At 50.1% G+C, this 23,391-nt stretch overlaps 1 protein-coding gene and 1 long non-coding RNA gene across 3 annotated transcripts in view; both read left to right on the forward strand.

Moving 5' to 3' along the window:
* SYCE1L (synaptonemal complex central element protein 1 like) overlaps positions 1-4,776 on the forward strand; it is a 19,873-nt gene extending 15,097 nt beyond the window's left edge. The window contains exon 13 of one of the 2 annotated variants that reach the window (XR_004281168.1): positions 3,607-4,776. The gene's annotated coding sequence lies outside the window, so the exon portion shown is untranslated. Of the gene's footprint in view, positions 1-955; positions 1,043-3,606 lie in introns of those variants that run through there. The other variant, XR_004281166.1, reaches the window with a different exon arrangement.
* Positions 4,777-9,578: 4,802 nt separating this feature from the next.
* The window catches only part of LOC116579196, a 58,408-nt gene continuing 44,595 nt past the window's right edge, over positions 9,579-23,391 (forward strand). Inside the window, exon 1 of the long non-coding RNA XR_004281169.1 lies at positions 9,579-9,713. This is a non-coding gene — a long non-coding RNA (uncharacterized LOC116579196). The remainder of the gene's footprint in view (positions 9,714-23,391) is intronic.

Below are 23,391 nucleotides of genomic sequence, written 5' to 3' on the forward strand. Positions count from 1 at the left end.
CTATTGTAAGGAATACGGGCACTGGAGAAAGGAGTGCCCTAACCGCAAAGGACAGCAGGGACTGGCTGCCACGCTTGGCAAAGACGCCCGGGTCCTATTAGCTGGAAGGGACAGTGACTGGGGGGACAGGACTCGGGCCCCCTCCCCGAGTCTTGGGTAACTGTGTATGTAGAGGGGAAACCATTGGGATTCATGGTGGACACAGGAGCCCAGTACTCAGTTTTAAACAAGACTACGGAGCCCCTGTCTCAGAAAACCAGCCTGGTGCAGGGGGCAACTGGGTCCAAGGTTTATCAATGGACCAGTAGATGCCAGGTGAACTTGGGCCGGAACCAAGTGACCCACTCCTTTCTAGTTATCCCTGAATGCTCGATCCCCTTGCTGGGGCGTGATCTCCTAATCAAAGTCCAGGCCCGTATCCACTTTGAGCCGGACATCAAAGTGATGGCCAGGGGCAGCCCCTTCATGCCTTGACCCTGTCCCTCACAGATGAGTATCACCTGTTTGCCCTGCAAGGTACCTCTCCCCCTACAGAGTGGCCCCAGGAAATGGATTATTGGCTTAGAACATACCCTCAGGCGTGGGCAGAAATAGCGGGCATGGGTCTGACGGCCCACCGGGCACCAGTAGTGGTCAGAGTCAAAGCCTCAGCCCAGTCTATCTGGGTCCGCCAATACCCCATGTCCGCTGAAGCACGAAAGGGAATTGCCCCACACATTAACCGCCTCTTAGAAGCAGGGATACTCAAATCCTGGCCCTCTGCCTGGAACACCCCGCTCCTTCCCATTAAAAAACCAGAGGGGAAAGACTACAGGCCAGTCCAGGACTGGAGGGAGGTAAATAAGAGAATAGAGGACATCCACCCCACGGTCCCCAACCCTTATACCTTGCTAGGTCACTTGCCCCCTTCACATGTTTGGTACACCACCCTAGACCTAAAGGATGCTTTCTTTAGCATAGCCCTGGCACCCAGCAGCCAACACATTTTTGCCTTTGAATGGCATGATGACAGCACAGGAACTCCCGGACAGTTGACCTGGACTAGACTGCCACAAGGCTTCAAAAACTCTCTATCTCTGTTTAATGAAGCCTTAAATCAGGACTTGGACTCGTTTCGCCCGAGCCATGATTCAGTTACGCTGAATACGTAATACGTAGATGATTTGCTTCTGGCAGCCCCCACCAAGGCCGAGTGCCACTGGAGACCTCCTCCAGGAGCTGGGACAATTGGGCTGTCGGGCCAGCACAGAGAAAGCCCAAATATGCAGGCAGACAGTCACCTATCTGGGGTATAAATTGAAGGAAGGGACCAGATGGTTAACAGAGACCATGAAAGAGACTGTTCTCAGGCTCCCAGTCCCAACCTCGGCCTGAGAAGTCTGTGAGTTTCTAGGAACAGCGGACTACTGCCAGCTATGGATTCTGGGGTATGCTGAGATAGCGAAGCCCCTGTCTCAGCCAACCAAGGATAAGGCCCCCTGGGCCTGGGGGCCAAAACAGCAAAAGGCCTTTGACGGACTCAAGACCACCCTCTTAAAGGCACTAGCCCTGGCGTTGCCAGACCCCCTGAAGTCCTTCACCCTCTTCGTCTATGAGAGGAGGGGGATAGCGAAAGGGGTACTGATGCAGCGCCTGGGGCCATGGAAGCGGCCGGATGCTGATTTATCCAAAAGACTAGACCCGGTTGCAGCAGGATGGCCCCCATGTCTAAGGATCATCGCAGCAGTAGCCCTAATGGTAAAGGACGCAGACAAACTCACTTTCCGACAGCATCGGAAGGTAGTAACTCCTCATGCGATCGAGGGGGTCCTAAAACACCCCCTGGTAAGTGGATGACTCATACCCGTCTGACTCATTACCAAGGACTCTTGTTAGATGCACCCCAGATCATCTTTGCCGGACCAGCCGCCCTAAACCCAGCCACCCAGTTGCCGACCCCGGATCTAGAAGCCTCCCTACATGACTGCCAGGAAACCATGACAGAAATCACCCAGGTGCGCCCCGACCTCCAGGACACTGCCCTCCCCAACCGTGAGTTGGCGTGGGACACAGACGGGAGCAGCTTCATCGTGGACGGGGTGCGAAGGGCGGGTGCGGCGGCCGTGGACCAAGGCGGGGGTGTCGTTTGGAGTGCCTCGCTTCCCCTGGAGACTTCAGCCCGAAAGGCCGAGCTGATTGCGCTGGTGGAGGCGCTAGAACCGGCGGAAGGGAGACAAGGGACTGTCTACACCGAGAGTCCCTACGCTTTCGCCACTGTCCGTGTGTATGGCGCCATCTACCGGGAGAGGGGCTTTGTTACAGCGGAAGGGAAAGAACCACGCAATGTCCCAGAGGTACAGAGGTTGCTTGTGGTCTTGCAAAAGCCCCGGGCAGCTGCGGTTGTTCCCGTCCCTGGACACCAGTCTGCCCGAACCTCGGAGGCTGAGGGAAACCGACGAGCGGATGAGGCCGCCAAAAAGGCAGCAATAGCTTCACCAATTCTGGCACTCGCCCTGCCGGCACCCAAGACCGCGCCTACCCCCGCGACCACCCCTGCGACCTGACCTGACCCTCTGGGGTGTACCCCAGAGGACCTACAGTGGATCCAGAACCACCACTGCCTAGAGCCTGATCAGCACGGGTGGCATCGGGACCCAGAGGGAAGACTAATACTGGCGGCAAAACTGGGACTGTTCCTCCTTTCCAACCTGCACCAAGCCATCCATTTAGGAAAGAGAAAGTTGCTGACAGCTCTCGAGTCTGTTTGCCTTAAGTTCCCCCGACAAGCCAGCCAGATCCAGGAAATCATGGACCAATGTGTTGGGTGCCAGGCTATGAAACCCAGTAGGAAGGGACCCCCCCCTCCCCCACACACAGGTACGAGGGTGGGGGGGGAGGACACTGGGGGCGGAGCTGGGAGGTGGATTTTACTGAAGTAAAACCTGGGAGGTATGGGTGTAAATACTTGCTGGTATTTGTTGATACTTTTTCAGACTGGGTGGAGGCCTTCCCCACGATACAGAGATGGCCCAGGTTGTTGCTAAGGCATTACTAGAAGAAATCATACCCCGATATGGGGTCCCCAAAGTTCTAGGGTCTGATAATGGTCCGGCTTTCATCAGCAAAGTCCTACAAGGACTGGCCCAAGCGGTGGGGACCGATTGGAAGTTACATTGCGAATATAGTCCCCAGAGCTCCAGGCAGGTAGAAAGGATGAATCGAACCTTAAAAGAGACCTTATCTAAATTGACCATCGAGACTGGCGTGGACTGGGTGACCCTTCAACCCTATGCCATCTTCCGGGTTCGGGACTCCCCTTATGTGCACAGATTAACTCCCTTCGAAATTCTATATGGGAGACCACCCCCCATTATTGTCTGTGCCTTGCCAGACCAAGAGTCTAATGGGACCCCAAATTATCTGGCCAGTTTGAAGGCCCTACGGGAGGTTCAGCGTGAAATCTGGCCCATGGTGCGCTCTTTGTATGAGACAAGGGATACACCGAATCCAGAACATGGCATTGTCCCAGGGGATCGGGTATGGGTAAGGAGACACAGGTCCTGAACTTTAGAAGAAAGATGGAAAGGTCCTTATGTGGTTGTTCTGGTTACCTCCACTGCCTTAAAGGTTGACAGCATTGGGCCTTGGGTCTACCACTCCCTCGTACACCGAGCCACCCAGCCGCAGCAGAGACAAGCCAGGGAGTGACGCAAAAGTAAACCGTCCAGTGTGGCACCAGATACGAATGTAGCTATGGAAAATTACTGTGTGTCAAGTGCTTTGAAAATGCTATATAAACCCTTGGCTTTGAGTGTTCGGGGTCTTTATAGAAACCTGCTGCATCGCACAGATACTCGGACCCCAGCTACCTGGAAATAAACCTCGCTGTGTGACTTGCATAATCGAGAGTGTTCTCTGTCTAACTGAGGGGTGGTCGACTCCGTATCCTAACAGGTGTCGGGTGTCCAAGCCCCCCCATCTCCTCCGCATTTCCTAACTGTTTTACCAACCAGGGCTGGAGGGAACGTGGTAAAAACCCGTGTAAAATCCTGTCTCCTCTGGTTCGGAGTAAAATCGCAGCCTCCCAAGAGCCCCTGCATCCCCCACAGACTCCCACGGTCTACTCGGCCTTCCCCATGTTCGGGTCCAGCCAGCTTCTTTTGCAGCCTCTCCCTGCACTTTTCCTCTCAGGGCCTTTGCTGTGTCCTCACGTGCAGCACCTTCCCCCTGGTTCTCTAACTGCGAGTCTGTTAAAAGGCTGTCAGCTCCCTCGGAGGCTCGCCTATTGCCTCCGAGGCAATAGGGACCCTATTGCAAAAGCCACCTTGCGCCAGGACGCTGTCATTTACTAAACATGCCTTGGTAAACTGTCTGCGCTGGTGGTCTGCTGTGTGCCAGGCACTGGTGTGGGCCCTGAACTGAAATAGCGTGGGCAGGGGACGTCTCACTGAGCAGGGAGGGGAGGGGGCAAGTGAGGAAGGGAGCCGTGGACATCTGGGGAGAGGTGCCCCTGGCAGAGGGAATGGCTTGTGCAAAGGCTCTGAGGAGGGACTGAGTTTTGTGTGTTTGAGGAGCATCTGGAGGGAGCCAGTGTGTGGGGCACGGTGAGGTGGAGAGGAAGGGGAGGTAATCCTGCAGAACTGCTGGGGACCCAGTCAAGTCGGACTGTGTCTGCCTGGTTTGTGTGGTGTTCTGAGAAGGGACCCTGGCCCCCAGCAAACATTCAGTGCGTGCTAGTTATCACTTAGATCCCCGGGCCCACTGCCCACCCGCCTCAGGCCAGCCTCCAAGGATCTTTCGGGAGCCTTGGTGTCTCCGAGTCATGCAGATGGGACAGCCTGGGTATTCTGCCGACTTACCGTCTTCATCCTAGGATTCAAGTCCCGGTTTCCCCGCTCACCGGCTGAGTAACCTCAGCAAACTGATTAAGGTCTCCCAAACTCAACTGCCAGATTTGCAAAGTGATATCAACCGCACAGAAATTACCATAAACCTAGCCCACTCCTTGCTCTTCTAAGAAATCTCCCTTGAGCTCACAGATAAGCTAAATGGCCTCATGTGGGTACAGTATAAGGCAATGGTGAATTGGCTGCCGGACCGAACTCCGAAGAGTAGAGACTGACCAGCCTTATTTGTCTCCTTGAGTTCCAGTAAAAAGCCTGAAAAAACTACTGAAGACGATGCCCCTTTCAGTGACCACCCGGATATTTTTGTACATGCATGAAATCCGCTGAAATCCCCTGGATCTGAAGGCTGCTGCTGATAAATTGTTAGCTGTTTTCATGTGCCGATAGTTCTTATTCTTAACCATTTTTCTCTTCTCTCCTATAAAATAAACACTGGCTTTTTCCATATTCCCCCCAAAGCTCATACTTTGAGTGGTTGCTTCTTTACTCTCACACGCTTCCTTTTCTCATCTGCTTGAAAGTTCAAGGCAGTTGTCAAATTATTCCCTGGGGAGGAAAGGATCAAATGGACTTCCTGGTCAGGGGATTCTTTTAGCCTTTCCTCTTGATTCTGTTGGGATTGTGGGTTTGGAAGGGGAGAATGAAAGGACAGGAGACCGATGTTTGGGAATGCTGAGAGCAGTATGGGAAGTGCATCCTTGTAAGACAGAGGGAGTCCTGGATGGGAGCTGTGCTGCCCAGCGTGACAGCTCCAGGCCACAGGGCCTACAGGGGGCTATGGGGCACTCGGAGTGTAGCCAGTCCAAAGGGAGACACACCCTAAGTACAAAATGCCCGCTGGATTTCAAAAACCTGTAAAAAAAAAAAAAAAAAAAAAAAGCATCACTCATCATTCTTATGGTGATTACATAAGTACATGATACTATTTTGTGAATAATTATAGTCATAATATTTAATGAATATATTGGCTTAAATAAAATATTACAGTTAAAGTCACCTTGTTTTTCCTTGTTTCATTCCTCTAACGTGGCTAGTAGAACATTTTAAGTGACATATGTTGCTCACATTCTATTTCTATTTCTAGTGGGCAGCACTGTTTTATTAGAGGGCGTGGAAGGGGACTGGGCCATCTGCTGTGCCTCCAGCCCCTTTGTAGCTGTGACCTGGAGGCCACATATCTCCTTGTCTCCTGGTGTCATGATCTCGCTTGGTGACTTTGGTGCCAGGAGCTCAGCGTTGAAGACTGGAACAGAGTGCCATATGGGATGGCCGTATATGCAGGGCACACACACAGCCGACTGCCTCCCTACCCCCTCTCTCTATACATCTCCGGTTGTGGATAAACAGATACCATAGTCTTGCATCTCAGAAAACATTTTAGTGGATTTGAAGGACCTAATCTTGGTGTACCAGATGTCCTTGCTGCCTCGGGCAAAAATGCTACATTTCTTCTAACGCCATTAGCAAGAGGCTCAAAACAGGTACACGACAAAACGATCGGGCTTCAGGAATGCATTTTACATAATTGTTGAATGGCCAGTGAAGAATGGGAAAATCACGTGTTCTTAAAATTTTATCCCATGGTTTGTGTATTGACTCCGAAGGGGGATGTGCCTGGGGAGATCAGAACTGCCTGAACCAAGGGTCAAGTGCAGCATGACCTGTCCTGGGACCCAGGGAGTGGGAAGTACACATCATCCCCCACGTGGGGTTCTTGATGAAAAGGTTTAACTTAAGTTTAATTGATTGAAAACTGTACAGCGAGAAGTTCTGTAGGACAACCACCTTGGACATCTGGAACAGGTCAGTGTCATGGAGAATGGAGAAGCTCTGATGTATTAGTTGCCTATCACTGTGGTGACAAACTAGCACAAACAATGCAGATTTGCTACCTCACGGTTCTGGAGATCAGGAGTCCCAATTCTGGGAAATTCAAGGTGTCCTCCGTGCTGTGTTCCTTCTGGGGGCTCTTAGAATCCATTCCTTACCTTTTCTAGCTTCTCAAGGTTGCCTTAAATACTTAAATACACACGCAGACCTCTGCTTCCATGGTCACATTTCCTCTGACCTTCCTGCCTCCCTCTTACCAGGATCCTTGGGATGCCATTAGGTAATCTAGGAAAATTCCCTTAAGTAAACCATGTCTGTGAAGCCCCTCCAGCCACATAAGGTAACATATTGCCAGGTTCTGTGGATTAATGGACATCTTTGGTGGCCATTACTCTGCCCACCACACCGGAGGACCATTCTTGAATGGGAGAGAGCAAAGAGACCAAAGGTAATTCACAAAACTTGAATGGACCCCAGATCATGGCTGGGAGAAAACATTGTGGGGGCCTCTGGGGGCATTAGGAATAGAGTGAAATTTGGATGCCACTGTGGAAGTAACATTGATTTCTAGCAGTGGTCCTGGCAGACGGTTGGAAAGTGCTCTTTCGGGGAGATGAGGGCTGACGTAAGTTTTAAGTTTCATAATATCTGCCACCAAGGTTTGGATGGTTTGGCAGAGCAGAAGTGTGGACATGTGGATGAGGGGGGAGGGAAAAGTGGGTGCAGAAAGACTAGTTAATCTAAGGGTTTATTGTATGGCTCTTCGTCAAAGACTTGAAATCCTTTAATAAACCTAATAACAAGTGGATAATTGGGGCTTCATTTCCATGGCCCCTTCCTGTGTCCTAAATGTAGCAATGAGAAGCCCCTGGGATAGCAGACATTTCATATTGCATGAACATACATCAAACCAGACTTGATCTATCCCCATCCCCAGGAAGTGCACCCCTCTCCATGACTACGTGGGTTTACGATGTTCTCGTTAGGTCCCAGACCAACTCTGCCTTCTTCATGAAATTTCTTTATTGGTATTTAGTCTCGTGGCAATGAGAAGTGCATCTCAGGCTCTTCCTGGAGGTCTTTTCGTCTCCACCCAACCACCACGGCTTGTTGGGAGATGTTTTGACCGTCTCCCTGGCCAGGCAGGAGTTACAAAGGGGAACAAAGCCCATCTGGCTGGCAGCAGCCTCTGCAGGGAGATGACGATTCTCACCCTGGTGGCCTTTCCTGGTCCACCACAAATCTGTGTCCTTTGGCTTTTGACTTGCCGTTTGTTCTCCTGGATCAACGGACCTCCCTACCTGCCCCCCGCCCACCTCCTCTGTCCGTGGGGCACACGTTCATTTCCTGTAATTTGTTCTCAGACCTTTGCTTTGTCTTTCAGGTTCACATGGGCATGGCCCCAGGGGAGCTCGGAATTGCCAAAGGCTGAAGAGCACCTCAGAGAACTGAGCTAGAGAGGAGCCAGCTGTGGAAAGCAGGCAGAGGAGCCAGAGCGACGTGAGGGGTGCCCAGAGAGGGGAGGGAGAGGGAGAGGCCCGGTGACCTCAGTGGACTATCAGGGGAAGGTGAGCGTTATTCCTTCCTCTGCCCAGGCGACCATGGAGCAGGCCTGGGGACTGACCTACGACCTACTGGCTCCTGGGGCCAGGTGCCCTCCCCAAGGGCCTAGCTCCGCCACACACCAGCTCTGTGACTTCACCCAATTCCTTACCTTCTCTGAGCATCAGTCTCCTCCTCTGTGAAGCGCAGGGTCACTGTGAGGGCTAAGGAAAATGGATAATACAGACAAAGCACCTAAGACAAGACTTGGCAAAGCCTGAGCGCTCCGGTGGAGAGAGCCGCCGTCGCCCATCATCCTCACAGGGAATTTTTATAGTCACCTTCGGTCACCACCGGAGCATCCTACTGTGATCCTCATTGACACCTTAGGTTTTTGTCGGGCAAGGAAACCGAGGGCGGTCTCCTAATAACCCAGGTAGGGCTCGATCTCAATCCCGGGTCCTCTTGCGTGGAGACTAGAACGCTTCCCGTTCTTCAGGTTACAGCACACACACCAGCACCTTCCCAGTCTGCCCAGGTTTTTCTGGCCTTTTTTTTTTTTTTTTTTTCCTTCATCTTAAAAAAACAAAAACAAAAACAAAAAAAACTGAATTCAACTGAATAAAAGTTGAAGATCTTATTGGCTTTGTTCAATGAATCCTGAATGGGGCAGCATCCAAACTAGCAGAAAGTTGCCCCGAGGAGCTGTACAAAGTCCAAGACTTTCAGGCAGAGGGGACCAGGAAGGAAGACGTCACCCGAGGTAACCAAGCGCGTTGCTTAATGAACGTGACTCTCCTTCCGGCGCTGGCAGGGCTCTCTCAGGAAGATTATCTAACCAGCGCAGATTTGCAACTCTCTTTCTGGGGGTTGCACGATAAGCCTTTACTAATTACTAACCCAGTGATTTGTTGATTTAACTTTCTTTTTTAATGAACTTTTCACGCTAGCTTTGGTCAGTTTGGCCAGGATCCCTTCTCCAGGTTCTGGAATGAGTCCGGGGGTCCCTGGGGCTCTCCATCCTGTCACGAAAAACCATAAAGGAGGAAAAATAATTTTCCCTCTTCCCTTTATGGTGGGCGCTTGGCCGAGACCCCTTTTTCTCTACGGCGCTTCATAAATGGATAAGCTCACCTGTGGCTCCACCGTGGCCACTACAACGCAAAATTATCTCTGACGTGGTTAACCTGCTTGTTTTCAACCTTAAAATTTTAGCCACCTGGGGCCTCTCCCACAGGCTCCACTCCAGCTTAAATCAGATCCAGTTCGCTTTTTAAGTCAGACCCTGCGCAATCCCTATCCGGTTCCGGTACCAGAACCCTCTGGAATAAGCAGCTCACCAAGTCTGCGGGCTCCTAACCCCACGAAGTCCCGGGGGGCAGGACCCCAGGACCTGAGAGGGTCGCACCCATCACCTCCAGGACCGCGGAGCAGCGCGCCCCAGGGGCCCAGCAGGTACCGTGCCTGGTTGCTCTTGCTCCGGGGGGATGTCGGGGGTCGCCTTTGGTTCCTTCTCTGACACCAGAACTCTTGAGAGACAAACTGAGGCACATTAAGAATTTTGAGTTTATTCACGCAAAAATCGGTTCAAATGGGGCCGCGTCCGAGTCAGCAGACAGGCAGGTGCTCCGAGGAGGGGCTGTGAGCCACGGAAGGTGTCGGCCGGCGGACGGCAGTGGGATCGGGGACTTTTACTAGACCAAGGAGCTGGTCGGTTGTTGCAGCTCTTTGGGACTTTAGGGAAGAGCAGGGGCCGGTGCAGCAGACGAGCCGCCAACCCGGTGACTGATTCACCGGTTCCGAATTCCGTTTCTGAGAGAGCCGAAGTGTGGGCGAGTCTCAGTTGTGTGACCTGGGGCTCAGCGTCCCGCTGGCGTTCGGGGCTGTTGTCCTGTTTTTCATAAAGGGTCGGGGCGTCCTCCTTGCTAAAAAGAGAGGGTGCGGGGGACCTCTGGGCACTTGACGTGGCATTGTCTCTGCCTGTGGTCTGGACGCAGGTGGGTGCACGTGTTCCTGCCGACCTGGGGGCGATCCTGCCAGTGGCTCGTTGCTCTCCTCCTGCCCCTGCAGGGAGTTCTCGGTGACCGTCAGCACTTAAAATACTGCTTTCATTTACAAACATGCTCAAATCAAGCCGTGTAGCTCTTCTTGCCAAAGCCTCAGGGAGTCCGGTGTGTGCGCGTGTGTGCCCATGTCCCTACACCCTATACAAGTATATTAATTGTCCACGATTTCATGAAGTTCTCAATAATGTAAATACAAGAGGTAGATAATGCAGAAACAACGAGTTTCCTCTCCTAGAAGCAGGAACTCTAGGATGACCTCCAGGATCCAAGTCTATGTGTAATTCATCCTCTTGATTGGGGTGGGGACCTAGAAGTAGGACAGGCTATCATTTTATGATCAGAGCGTGCCTACAGAGCTGACCCAAGAAAGGGCGATTCTCCTCAACAGGCCTGGGCCTGACCTATGGGGGGTTGCAGGGGCAGGGTGGGGGAAGATCCTTAGAAGGGCCTGGATGCTTCCTGGCAAGAGACTCAAAGTATGGGAAGGATTGGACCCGTGGGATATTCTCCCTTGTTGGCCGTGAAGCTAGGAGGGCCACATGGCAAGGAATGAGGCTGCTTCTGTGGGGCCGGGATGGCTTCCAGCTGACCCCCAGCAAGGACGTTTTTCAGGTTCGTTTGCATGCTCACATTTTCCATCAGGTCAGGAGCGCCTCTTACAAAGGGCCAGCAAGTATATAGCTCAGGTTTTCCAGCCACATACAGTCCGACGGGGTCACATGTTCTCTTTTTCTAGTTTAAAACATAAAAAATGGTTGGACTAAGGAGTGAACCAAAACAGGTGTGAACTGGCTGGCCAGCTGCTGGTCTGGAGAGTCAACAAAACAATCAGGGGAGGCCCGACCTGCCGTGTTGGCCAATTTCCGTAGTGTAAACACACCCGCTGTGATTGGTTTCACGCGGCCCACGTGAAGTTTCTTCACTGTCAGGAAAACCTCGGCAGTAGCGGGTCATTCTATAATATGCACATGCATGAACCGTGGGAGTAAGTAACCGACTGTAAGAACATAGACAATAGTGAGATACGGTTACTCAGAAGTGTTGAGTTTTGAGTGTCTCTTGCCCTGTTTTTCATATAAATGGTTAGGAGTTTCTGTAATTGAATTTTTAATAAAGGCTGTTGCACCGTGTGCTCGTGGGATTGCTGGGAAGTTGAGAGCGGGCTTTGGGGCTGGTAGCTGCCCCCTCAAGGACAGTGCAGCTCATGCCCTTCAGACAGGAGGGTACGTGCTCTGCGCCTTAGGATTCCCTCCCGTCCGCTGACTCGGGCCACCTCCCCCCTTCAGACAAGGGGGACGGGGAGAACAATAAGAAAGGAGGGGCCCGAGTCCCTGGCCCTTAGAGCTGCCACCCCAGGTGTCCCCTCTTAGGATCCTAGTGTGAGGCAGAGGGGAAATCAGCTGCTACCTTGCTCAAGCTCCCTCTGTTGGGGGTTTTGGTACAACTCTTGGCTCAGTGTTCTGATGCAGTCTGGGAATTCCCTTGATAGAGTTAGGAAACACGTCCTGAGAGAGGTGCCTTCCTAGCAACACGGGGCTGGAAGTCCCATACTTAGCATTTTCAGCCACACTTTGTCCCTTCAGGTGCACTGTGATCTCGGGGACAACCTGCTGCAAGTCCAGTGGCTCTGTCTTTCATCAGTACGGGCACCAGCTCGGCTCAGACACGCAAAGAGGCACCAGACCGAGCTTGCCTGGCTTGGGCTCGTGTCCAGCTGCGGTTTCTGGGGATGTACACATGTCCTTTGGGGAAGGTCAGCCATGAAGCCTGAGAAGAAGGCCTCCCTGGGCGTCGGGGAGGGGACAGAGGTGGCGGCAGGGCCTTCTTGTGTCTGAAACTGCGTTGAACAGAGACGAGCTCACTGCTGGGCTACCTGCCACAGGGCTCAGAGAAATACAGAGGGAAAGTCGTGTATCCCTCACGTACCCGCTGTGGTGTCCTCCTGCTAATAAGGTCAGGACCACTTTGATGATGATGAGGATCGAGCGGGAGCACGTGTGCACCGGGACCCGATTCACTCCTAACTCGGACTGACCTGTAGACGCACCTCGTCATCCTTCTCCAATTGAGATTCTCTAAGTTCTCGTAACACACACGTACTAATTAAGTTATTGATATTCAAGTGAGGCAGTTCAACAGCTAAGCACTGAGGCAGCTCATCTAGCTTGGCTTTTCCGTGAACGATGCTCTTTCATTGTCCTGTGGGAATGTATTTCTACGTCAAAGACGATAGTGATTTTTCTTCCCAAAATAACGACTTTCAGGCGTTAGCAGGTCTCCAGTTCTCCATATGTTTCCTCAGTCCCGGCCGGCCTGACTTCAGTCCTTACTCTGGGGGGAGATGGACTGAACTTTCACGGTTGCTTCTCTGTACCATCACCAGCTGGGGACAAGTGGTTGGGGGTTGCCGTTATTAAATATTTTGATCTCAGTCTGCCTGCTCTGTTGGGAGGGCAGTGGCTGGATATTCCAGTAGCAGGAACTCCGGGGACTGCCACTTTCTGGTTCCTGTCCTGCAGAGTTGCTTATTTTCTTCGGGTCTGTGGACCTGCACTCATCAGGATCGTCCCGTGTGAAGCATGGAAGGTCACATGTTTCTTGGTTTCCTTGTGTCTTGGGCTTTGGACCCCTTGTTGAAAGAGCGAGTTTCTGCTTTTGCTGCCCCCTCCGCCCTGTGGCCACTGTGCCGTCCCCTGCTGGCAGCATGGTCTGTCCTACCGTCCCTCCAGGGTGTGCATTAGCCTCTGGAAGGACTCCAGTGTCCCCCCGGATGTGGGACCCAGAAGCTGCAGCAGGTGGCTGGGATGTGATAGACCCACCGAGGCTCTGTTTCCTCCGGCCACCCCTGGGTGAGGATAATGGGGCCCCGTGTGGTGCGACAGAGTGAGCGGGATGGTGTCACCCGTCCGTGTCCAACGTGCTCCAATGACAAGAGCCACCAGTGTGAGCTCCTAGGAGGGGAATCTTGACCAGTGACCAATGGGAGATGAGAAGGGGCTGGAGACCCGCACCGTCTCTATCCCGGTGCTCTGGTCTGATGTAGGGAGCGGCTGCACGCGGGCCAGAGACATCCTGTGTGGCCGAGTGACCAGGGCTTTCTCTTTGTGACGCAGCAGGCTCCTGAGAAATTCACGGCTTCGTCCTTGCTTCCAGACATCCCGCCTCTCTTCCCTTTCCCCTCACAGGCTTCTCTGTGTCACCGCATCTCCTCTTAAAATATTAGCGTGTGCCTTTTTTTTTTTTTTTTTATCCTTGATTTGTAAAGCAAAGACAACCGCGTGATCAGGAAATAATTTCCAAGTTTTCCATGTGAATGTGGCATAAACTGAAAATACGCATTTAATCCTTAAATAATACTTCTATTCATAGCAATTGGCTTTTCTGATAGGTTGGAATCCGCATAGAGAAGTAGAAATGAAAATGCAAGCAAGAATTAAAAGATAATCGAATAAAATGAATCACATGTATTACATAACCCGTCAGAGGACTCAGGTTACGCCATAGGGGCATTTACAACGTTGGATTATGAGGGCAGAGTGTCTGCTGAGAGACAGGACTCCTGATTGTACAGACCCAAGTTCCCAGAAAGAATCCGCCCCTGAAGCCGGGAGCAGCCGATTTTGTGCTTCTGCTTACGGGACAGTCACAGAGAGATCTCAGGTGCCAGCCAAGCAGGACCCTGGCCTCTCGCTCCCCCGTGGAGCCAAGGGCAGGCCCCCTGGAGGGGAGAGGCAGGGCTGCTGCTGCCCAGTTTACAGGAGGGAGCCAACCACCAGCATCTGCCTTTGGTGGAGACCCCTGGGCAGAGGGGAGAGAAGCAAAGCTTCAAGTGCAAAGGCCCCCAGAGGACCGGGAGCCGTGGCTGGAGACTGTGGGCCGGGAAGCCGGGGCAGGTGGCCGGGGTGCTGCTGCTCCTGGTGCAGGGGGGAGGCTGTGGCCTGTGGGTCGGAAGTTGGAAGTGAGGGCGAAAATGAGGAAAACGGTCAGTTATAAGTCCTGTCCCGGGTGTTTGGGGACTGTTGAAAGAGCTGCTCTTTGGCTTCCCGGCTTGGTTGTGGGGGAGTCGTGGGCAGGGAGGGTGGGCTTCCTGGAGCTGGTCCCTGCTGCTGGATCTCCCTCCTGCCGCCGGGGGCTCTGGCTGCGCTCCGTGTGCACGTTCTGTGTCTCCGCCCCAGTCACCGCAGACCGCGGGGGAGGGAACGGTGTGTCGGGTGCTGTGCGCGTGCACGGGTTCTAAGTGTGAAATCTGGGGCTGTCACCTGGTCTTAACCCTTGTTTCTCTGGAGAGCGATGTCCTAGATACTTGCGAACGTGGGTTTTAGGAAAGGGCCCTCTTGATAGGATATAAAATAAAAGGGAAGCGCTGGGCATGGTGGGAGGGGCCGGGTAAAACGATGAGCAGGTCGCCAGAACCATCCATCTGATGGGGTCTCACGGCTCCGTAGGTGACGAGAGAAGGACACACTCAAGCTGAGAAAGGACACGTGGGACACGCAGAGTCATGTGGTCCGACAGGCGCTTGCTCTTCCTTCGAGATACCGAAGAACTTCAGACACGGCACTGTTCTCTGTCTCGGCCTCGGAAAGTTTCTGTTCCCGGTGGTGGTCTGTAGGGTTCCGAAGGTTAGGGGCCGGTGCACCAGTGTCACCCCTCCCGGGTTTGGTGTGACAGAAAGGCAGTGAACGGTATTCGAGTTTGCAGTCCAACAGGTGACCCGCTAAATGTGTACAGACATGACTGTTGCCCTCCATGAATTTGCAATTCAGTTACTTTGAAAAAGGAAGAGCGTTTGAATTCCAATATTAAGAAGATAAATCGAGGTCAGGAGAGACATTTAGAAAGAGACTCTATACTACAAATAAAACCGGCCATAACCTTAGCTCTCTTGTTTGCCATTGCAGATGGAACTAGAGAGTTAATCTAAGCACCATAAGTGATTCTGCTCTCTCAGGTTCCAGATTCATCACAGAGCGATGTACAGGACATACATCAAGAGACGCTAGAATCCAGGGCCAGATGGTCTCATGAGGAATGTGGTTTTCTTTAGTAAATAAAAATTCTTTTCTCTACGTGATGGTGCACTAGCTTCCTCGGTGCTGTAACAGAACACCCCGGACGGGCTGGCTCAAAGCATCAGAAAGGTGTTCACTCACCATTCTGGGGGCTACGGGTCTGAAATCGAGGTGTTGGTGGGGTTAGGTCTTCTGGGGGCTCTGAGGGAGAAACTGCCTCATGCTTCCCTCCCTGCTTACAGTGGTTGTAGCAAATCCGTGATGGGTCTTGGTTTGTGGACATCTCCCTCCTGTCTGTCTCGTCCACCTTCCTCTTGCCTTCTTCCTGGTGCTTCTATGAGTCCTTCTGTGCCGCTTTTGAGGACATTTTCAGTGAATTTAGAACCTGTCCTAATCCAGTATGATCTTAGTTGAATTCTTTTTTTTTTTTAAGATTTTACTTATTTATTTGATAGAGCGATCACAAGGAGGCAGAGAAGCAGGCAGAGAGAGAGAGGGAAGCAGGCTCCCCGCTGAGCAGAGAGCCTGATGCGGGACTCGATCCCATGACTCTGAGATCATGACCTGAGCTGGAGGCAGAGGCCCAACCCACTGAGCCACCCAAGCGCCCTGATCTTATGTCAATTCTTAACTAATTAACTCTGCAAAGACCCTATGTTTAAATAAAGTCACATTGAGATGTTCTGAAAAGGCATGAATTTGGGGGCACACTGTTGAACCCACTACAGATGGATCCTCTAATTATCTTAGAAAAAGCGTGAACAAGGAAGGCACAGCAAGGTTTATAGTTTGAAATCTGGTACATGGCCTAATTGGAAATAGGACCTTAATCAAACTTGCAGGATGCTATATCTAGATTTATTCATCTGTAAAATATAATATAGATCTATCAAAAATTGTGGTTATGAGCTTTGAGTGAAATACTAGTTACAAAAGTCGGTGGCTTGTTTTTGTTGTTTCTTCTCACTAGCTCAATAGCTCTCACTTGAAAATTGGTTTCTAACTTTAGAGCATTAGATTTTAAAAAACTTAAGGCTATCTTCAAGTCTGTAGGGATTATGTAAGCACCGGTGGGGATCACTGGAGCAGATGACTTATTTTTGTTAGAAATACAGTAAAGAAAGAAGTATCAGGAAGTTTCTCAATTCATCAAAAACCTTGGTGATTTTAAGTCCACATTCAAAGGCTTATTTAGACACAGTGAAGTAGTCTCATCCTCAGAGATAATAAAACATATGTACATTCTAGATGTCCAATTTCAACAATTCTAAGGCATAATAGTCTATTTTAAGATGATGCGGAGCTTATTATATCCCAAACAAAAATGTCGGGAAGACATCAGAATGGCCAAAATAGAATCAAACACACCTGGGGAAAAGGTTTCTGTAAAGTAAGGCAAACGGAAAAAATGTTAATTCCCCAAATGAGAGCTTTTTTCTTTTATGTTACTTTACTTGTGAGAGAGGGAGAAGCAGACTCCCCACTGAGCGGGAGGAGGTGGGATAGAACCCAGGACCCTGGGATCGTGACCAGAGCAAAGGCAGACGCTTAACCAACTGAGCCACCCAAGGTGTCCTGCTTCTTCCTTTTTTTTTTTTTTTAAATGTAAGTTTATATATACACATGTATTATCGCTGTATAATGGCTGTGTGTGTGCACAGGCGAAGGGTCGTCACAAACAGGTCACAGAAGACAAGGGCAGGAAGCATTTTGTGCTGCGCACATGAGGAAGGAGATGGGAAGGCAAAAGGACAAGGAAATCGAGACCACTTGACCTGGTCGACCACTCCTGCTGTGTAGCTCTGTGACTTTGACTGTGCACGGTTGCTGCCAGCCTTTTCCATATGGCTTAAGAAAAATGAGAACATCTCCATTTCTGCAGTGCAGTTGGGATAGATTGGTTAGCTGGCAGTTTCATGCTCTTATTTTATTAAAAGAGACACACGCTTAGTGCCCTTTGCATTTCAGTTTCTGGAAATGGCTTTATTTCCGACGGTGGCTCTCTTCTATCCTAGACTCGACGATGGCGTGTGATTGCCCTGAGTGTCCACCCAAGGTGAATGTGATGCGTCCCATCCTGGGGATGGATGGCTGTGGCTTCGTTTCCTAAAATGGGCTTCAGATTGGCAGATCATTTGGGTGAACAATAGCACAGGAACTTGTTAAAACTGAATTAAAATGTTTGCTCAGGAAAAGCAAGAATGCAGAGTGAAATTTTATAAAGGATTATGTTGCAGAAGATTGTGATTGATGATGTTAATTCATTTATTCAGGATTATTTCTGAATGCCCTCCATGTTCTGGGTACCACCCTATGCTTGTAGAAGTGGACACGTTAAAAAAAAACCAAAAAAACAAACAAAAAAAACCTACTGCTCCAGGAACTCAAAACTTACTCTGTGAGGGAGTCAATAACCAAGTGAACAAGTAAAAATTTAAATTTCATATTATAATGCAGTGATATTTGAGTGCTGTAATGAGAATAATTATTTGGGCTCCTATTCAAAAAGTATCATTAAAGAAAATCCCTCAAGGGATTCCTATTTAAACCAAGACTCAGTGATGACCAGTCTCTCATGTGAAAAATGAGCAGTATCTTTCTAGGGAAAGGAAGTCACGGGAGAACACTGGCGATGGTCAGAGTTTCACAAACTCGAGAAATGGAAAGGGAGCCAGGGTGCTGAGTTGGAGGCAGAACTGAAGTCAGGGAAGATGTAGTTGAGATTATTTAGGGCTTTGTAAATCCCAGTAAGGTGTTTGAAACAGATGCCCCAAATGGGTCAGTCTGTAATGCCTTTCCTTCTTTACTAATTGGTATTACTTCTGCTATTAAGTATAATTCACTGAATAAAATACTACTATTCTATATGCATTAATGGACACCTGCTTTAATGATAAACACAAACCATCCCAGACCATCCAGTGGAAAAGAACCAATGTAGTGACAGGTCGGACGTGCTGAAGGGAATGACAGTGATTCTGAAATGACACAGATGAAATAGTGGAAGCAGATTTGGATCTCATCTTTAACGTGATTCTGTTGAGTTTCAATGGATTGGAAAATAAATCCTGGATCCGTTGATGTGTTAGCATGTGATGTGACCTGATAAGCTTCTATGAGAAGAAGGTATGTCAAGCAGAATTTGGGAATCAGCAATGTCGTGGAGATGGATGGTTTTCTAGTCTGGATCTCTGTTCTTCAAAAGAAGACGGAAATGAGGAGAAACTTAAAATCTTGTGAAATGCATAACCTGTGTATGTGTCAATGTCCCCAGTGTACAGAGCATCTGCTTCACTAGAGAGTTTGGGGGAAGGGCGTGTAGGCAGTATGGTCAGTGTTGTGGATGGAGCTGTCCTCGAAAGTTTATTTCTGTAATTACGTGTTTGTCCTAACTTCAGCCTCAAAATGTATTTTCCCCTTGTCCTTTATGTCTTCCTGTCCCCTAGTCCCTTGCCTGTGTTGAGGCCTCCTGGCAACGTGCTATGTGGTATACCCCCGTTACTCTTCTCTGTAATGGCTAGAACACCCGCCATGTTGGACATACAGGAAGGAAGACCCTGTCCTTCCTCACGAAATGCTGAAACTAGATGAGTGGGAGGAAATGCTTCGATGGGTAATTACAGTGCAGGGAAAATTAGAGTTGGTGCAAGAGACATTTAAAATCTCTGAGGGTGGAATTCAGAAGAGAGAGAGTGTGTTGGGTTGGGAGGGGAGGTTGAAGACCTTTATGGAGGCAGCAGAATTTGAACAGATACTTGAAGAGTGGGCATCCCTTTGCAGGCTGGGAAGGAGGTCCCGGTGCGGACTGTGGTGAGCCGGGGAGACGCACGCGAGCTCTGACCTTGGGGAGAATGGAATGATGGCTGCGAACAGGTTGTTTGGACACAAGCTGGTATTACCCAGCTCATACGTGCCCTCGGGTTGTCCTTTTGGCACCAGAGGGCTACTGGTTATCATCAGAAATGAACCCTACCTACTAAGATACTGACTTTGTTCTGATAGGGCTCATTTGAGTCTCACTGGGGGAGCCAGGTTCCCAGTGACACACTCTTGAGCAGTTCACTCCCACCTTGCACCAAGGCTGGTGGCTGGGACAATCCACTACAGACGAGAGGGTGGTGTGTCCCTTCTGAGATGAAGTTACGCTCCCTGGTTGTGCCTTTGCTCTCTCTCGGATTGCTGAATCAAGGAAAACCAGCCGCCATGTCACCATAGCTCTAGGGAGGGACAGACACAGTGAGGAACTGAGGCCTCCAGCCAAGTCCCATGAGTGGCCTTAGCAGCAGATGCTGAAAGCCCAGGGCAGCCTTCAGATAACCAAAGTCCTGGCTGCCATCTTGATGCCAACCCCATGGGGCACCCTGAGTCGAACGCCCCAGCGACACTGCTCTTGGATTCCTGAACTTCAGAAACTGCTGGTCTGTGTTTTCTGTTTTCAGCCAGTGAGTTTTTGGGTTATTTTGGGAAGCATCAGTAAATAACAAATGTAATTTCCAATACCTAAAATAAGGTCCAATAGATAGAAATGATCCTCAGTAAAGGTTTAAAATAATTAAATGAACAAATAGAGTGTTCACAACTTTTTATACTATGGACAATTTAAAAAAAAATTTAGATCTAAATATGTAAGCCTCTATATAGAAATCAGGTTATATTTGAATATTTTTTTAAATACTAATTTGTGGTCATTGAATGCAGTATTTACTTGTTTACTCCCCAAGTTAGTCCCAGAGATTCAAATAACACTGTTGGCTTCAGGCTAAGATTGAATTTTCAGCAGCTGGCTCCATCTCCTATAAAAAGGCTAGGATTCTATTTTTGTTTTTCCCGTGTGATTTTTTTATTTCACTCTCCAAAAGCAGATTAGGAAGAAAAAAAAAATCGTTCATGAAAGTGTTGAGTCCTAAATACAAAGTTCCTAGATCAACATAGTAACATAATCAGGGACCCCATAATTTTTAAAAAAATTCTTTTTCATTGTATTTAAAGCCCCTTGTTATGAGGATACCTAATTTAAGAAATTGACATTTGTATAGGATCACAGTGAAATGGGGACTTGAGGTATAATCCTACATAAGTCTTGATCAGCCCATTAATTTTTTAAAAGAGATTATTTTCAAGAATGCTAAATTTCATAGGAAAATAGAGGGGAAGGTACAGAGATTTCCCACAGACTCCCTACCCCACACATGCATGGCTTCCCCCATTGTTGACATCCCCCTAGAAGGGTACATGCGTTGTAACTGATGAACCCATATTGACACGTCATAGTTACTCGAAGCAGGAGGATGACATTAGCGTTCACTCCTGGTGTTGGCCATTGTGTGGATTTGGACAGAGGTAGAATGACCTACGTCCCTCATCCTGGTACCATCCGGAGTGTTTTCACTGCCCTGAAAATCCTCTGTGCTCCGTATACTCAGCCCCCACCCGCCCCCCTGGCAACAGTGGATCTGTTTTTTGTCTCCATAGTTTTGCCTTTTCCAGAACACGGTATGGTTGGAGTCCTGGAGTGTGCAGCCTTTTCAGATGGCCTCCTTTCGCTTAGAAATACACATTTAAGATCGCTCTGTGTCTCTTCATGGCTTGATGGCTCGCGTCCTTTCAGCGCTGAGTAACATACCACACGCCTGCTGAAGGACGTCCTGGTTACTTACAAGATTGGGCAGTTCTGGATCAAGCTGGTCTCGCATCCATGGGCAGGTTTCGTGTGGACACACGTTTTCAACCCCTTTGGGGAAAATTCCAAGGAGGGTGATCACTGCATCGGATTGGAAGAGAAGGTTTAGTTTCATAAGCGGCTGCCAGACTGTCTTCCCACGTGGCTGCCCCTCTGTCCCCCACCCCACCCCATGGCCCCACCTCCGCAAGGGCTGGCCCCACACCCTTGTCAGCATCTGCTGTTGTCGGGGGTCAGGCTTGTGGCCATTGCAACCTGTGTGGAGTTGTATCTCGTTTCAATTTGCGTTTCCCTGATAACATACGATAGGGAGCATTTTTCCAAATGTTTATTTTCCATCTGCGTATCTTTGGTGAGGGGTCTCTTAGGGTCTTTGGATCAATGTTTAATGGCAATGAGGTTGGAGAGTTCTTTGGATGTTTTGGCAAACAGTCTTTCGTCCGCGGTGTCTCTGGTCAGTATTTCTTCTAGGCTGTGGCTGGTCGTCTCCTTCTCTGGACATCCTCTGTCCTAGAGCAAAAGTTTTTAGTTTTAACAGCGCTGAGCTTCTCCATCATTTCTTTAACCCTTGAATTTTAGATACAGAGATACCGGCTGGGAATGGGTTTTTATGGGTTCTCCACCTCACTTACCCACCCAAAGTGAGCACCGGTGGGCCCTAGTCCCCGATATTTGTGCCTTTGTGCGGTGCCCTCCCCTCGAGTGTTGGCAGGACCCGTGCTGTGCTTCGGACCCGTAGCTGCAGGGGACCCAGAGAATGTCCTTGCTGTGGTGACATGAGCTTGTAGAAGACTCGGGCAGAGCAGCCTGGAGCCTGAGCCTTCCCCCTGACGCTAAGGAAGGAGGTGGCCACGGGTGAGGAGGCCCCGAGGGGAGGACGTGCCAGAGGCTTCTGGGCCCAGAGGCAGCCCCCCACCTACAGCCGGTGGGGGCAAAGCTCTCAGGCAGCTGCCAGTGTCGCATCCTGACCACAGCCCGAATGATCCTGGAGCAGGTTCTTCCCAGGTAGGCCTCCAGGTGAGCAGAGGACCCGCTCCGCCGGGGCTGGGCTCTGACCCATGCAAACTGTGAGAAAGGAAGTATGTGCTGTTGCAAGCAGCTGGGTTTATGCTGATTTGATACACAGCTAGAGAGAACGCAGATGCTTCGTGATGTAAGTTTGTTACTCATGGAGAGCCTGGGTGGTTCTGTCCATCTGCCAGGGTCCTGGGATCTAGTCCAGTGTCGGGTTCCTTGCTCAGTGGGGAGCTCCCCTCTCTCTGCCTGCTGCACCCCTGCTCATGCTTCTCTCTCTTTCTCTGACAGTAAATAAAGTCAGAAAAGCTTGTTACTCATGTTCCTAATCTTATTAAACCCATTGGTGTCTTAGAAAATAACAAATATAGACATTAACTGTTTCAAAATAAATTACTTAAACAATTACAGCGGCAAGTCCAAGCAAATCTTTTTCTTTTTCAGAGCACATTCCCCCGCCCCCCCCCCCCACACACTTGGATGTTTTTAATAACACTCTGTGGGGAACGGGTTGATGGATTTTTTTTCCTTCCCTGACACTAAATGACAATCTCTTCTGTAACCTCAGCACCTGGTCGATTGTTTATGTAGGGAACGAGAGAGAAACCGGAAGGCAGGACCATTTGCTGCTGGTCACTCATGCATTTTATTGCCAACTGATGTGATCAGAGCGTGGCGCTGAGTCACCCCCGCGGTGGGTAGGTGGGATCCGTTCCAACGTGGCCCGGCCCCGGCTTCCCTGCGGCAGGAAGGACCCAGAGCGATCCCCTGGATCACGTTTCCTCCTGCTGAAGCTCCAGTCTCTACGGAGGGCTGTGTGCGGGATGCTGCGCTGAACCCCGTCAATTCAGTGTGATTCCCAGTTTCGAGAACCCTCCCTTCTTTTTCAGTCCCCTCCGTGTTCTGCATGGACTTGCCACGTCATTTCTGAACAAGAAACACCCCGGATGCTAGAACCCACATACTCTGCTTTTGTGAAATGTCCAGCAGAAACGTCCCTTGAATGGAGAGACTTCTCGTGTGGACGAGGTTTCTCTAGTGATATTTTCCCTGCTTTCCTCATACTCTTCTGTCTCTATTTCCCTGCATGGGGCAGGGAGTCCCAAAGGACTCAGCAGTGTCCTTTGGGCTGTAATAGGTCTCCTTTTGTGTTCCCAGCCCAGGTCCAGCCTGTCCTTTTGCTTCCCATCGCGGCTCTGACAGGTGCTAACTTTGTTCGTGCATTGTTTCCCTCAGTTCCCCTAACAGCCTTCTATTTTAGATAATACCCTCATCTCCCATCTACAGGGAGTGAATGGAAGTTTAACAGATTAAATGCTTGAAGCACTTGACATTGCAAAGGCAGCTTGGAAAAAAAATTT

The sequence above is a fragment of the Mustela erminea genome, chromosome 19, assembly GCF_009829155.1.
Source record: "Mustela erminea isolate mMusErm1 chromosome 19, mMusErm1.Pri, whole genome shotgun sequence".
Taxonomy (NCBI): domain Eukaryota; kingdom Metazoa; phylum Chordata; class Mammalia; order Carnivora; family Mustelidae; genus Mustela; species Mustela erminea.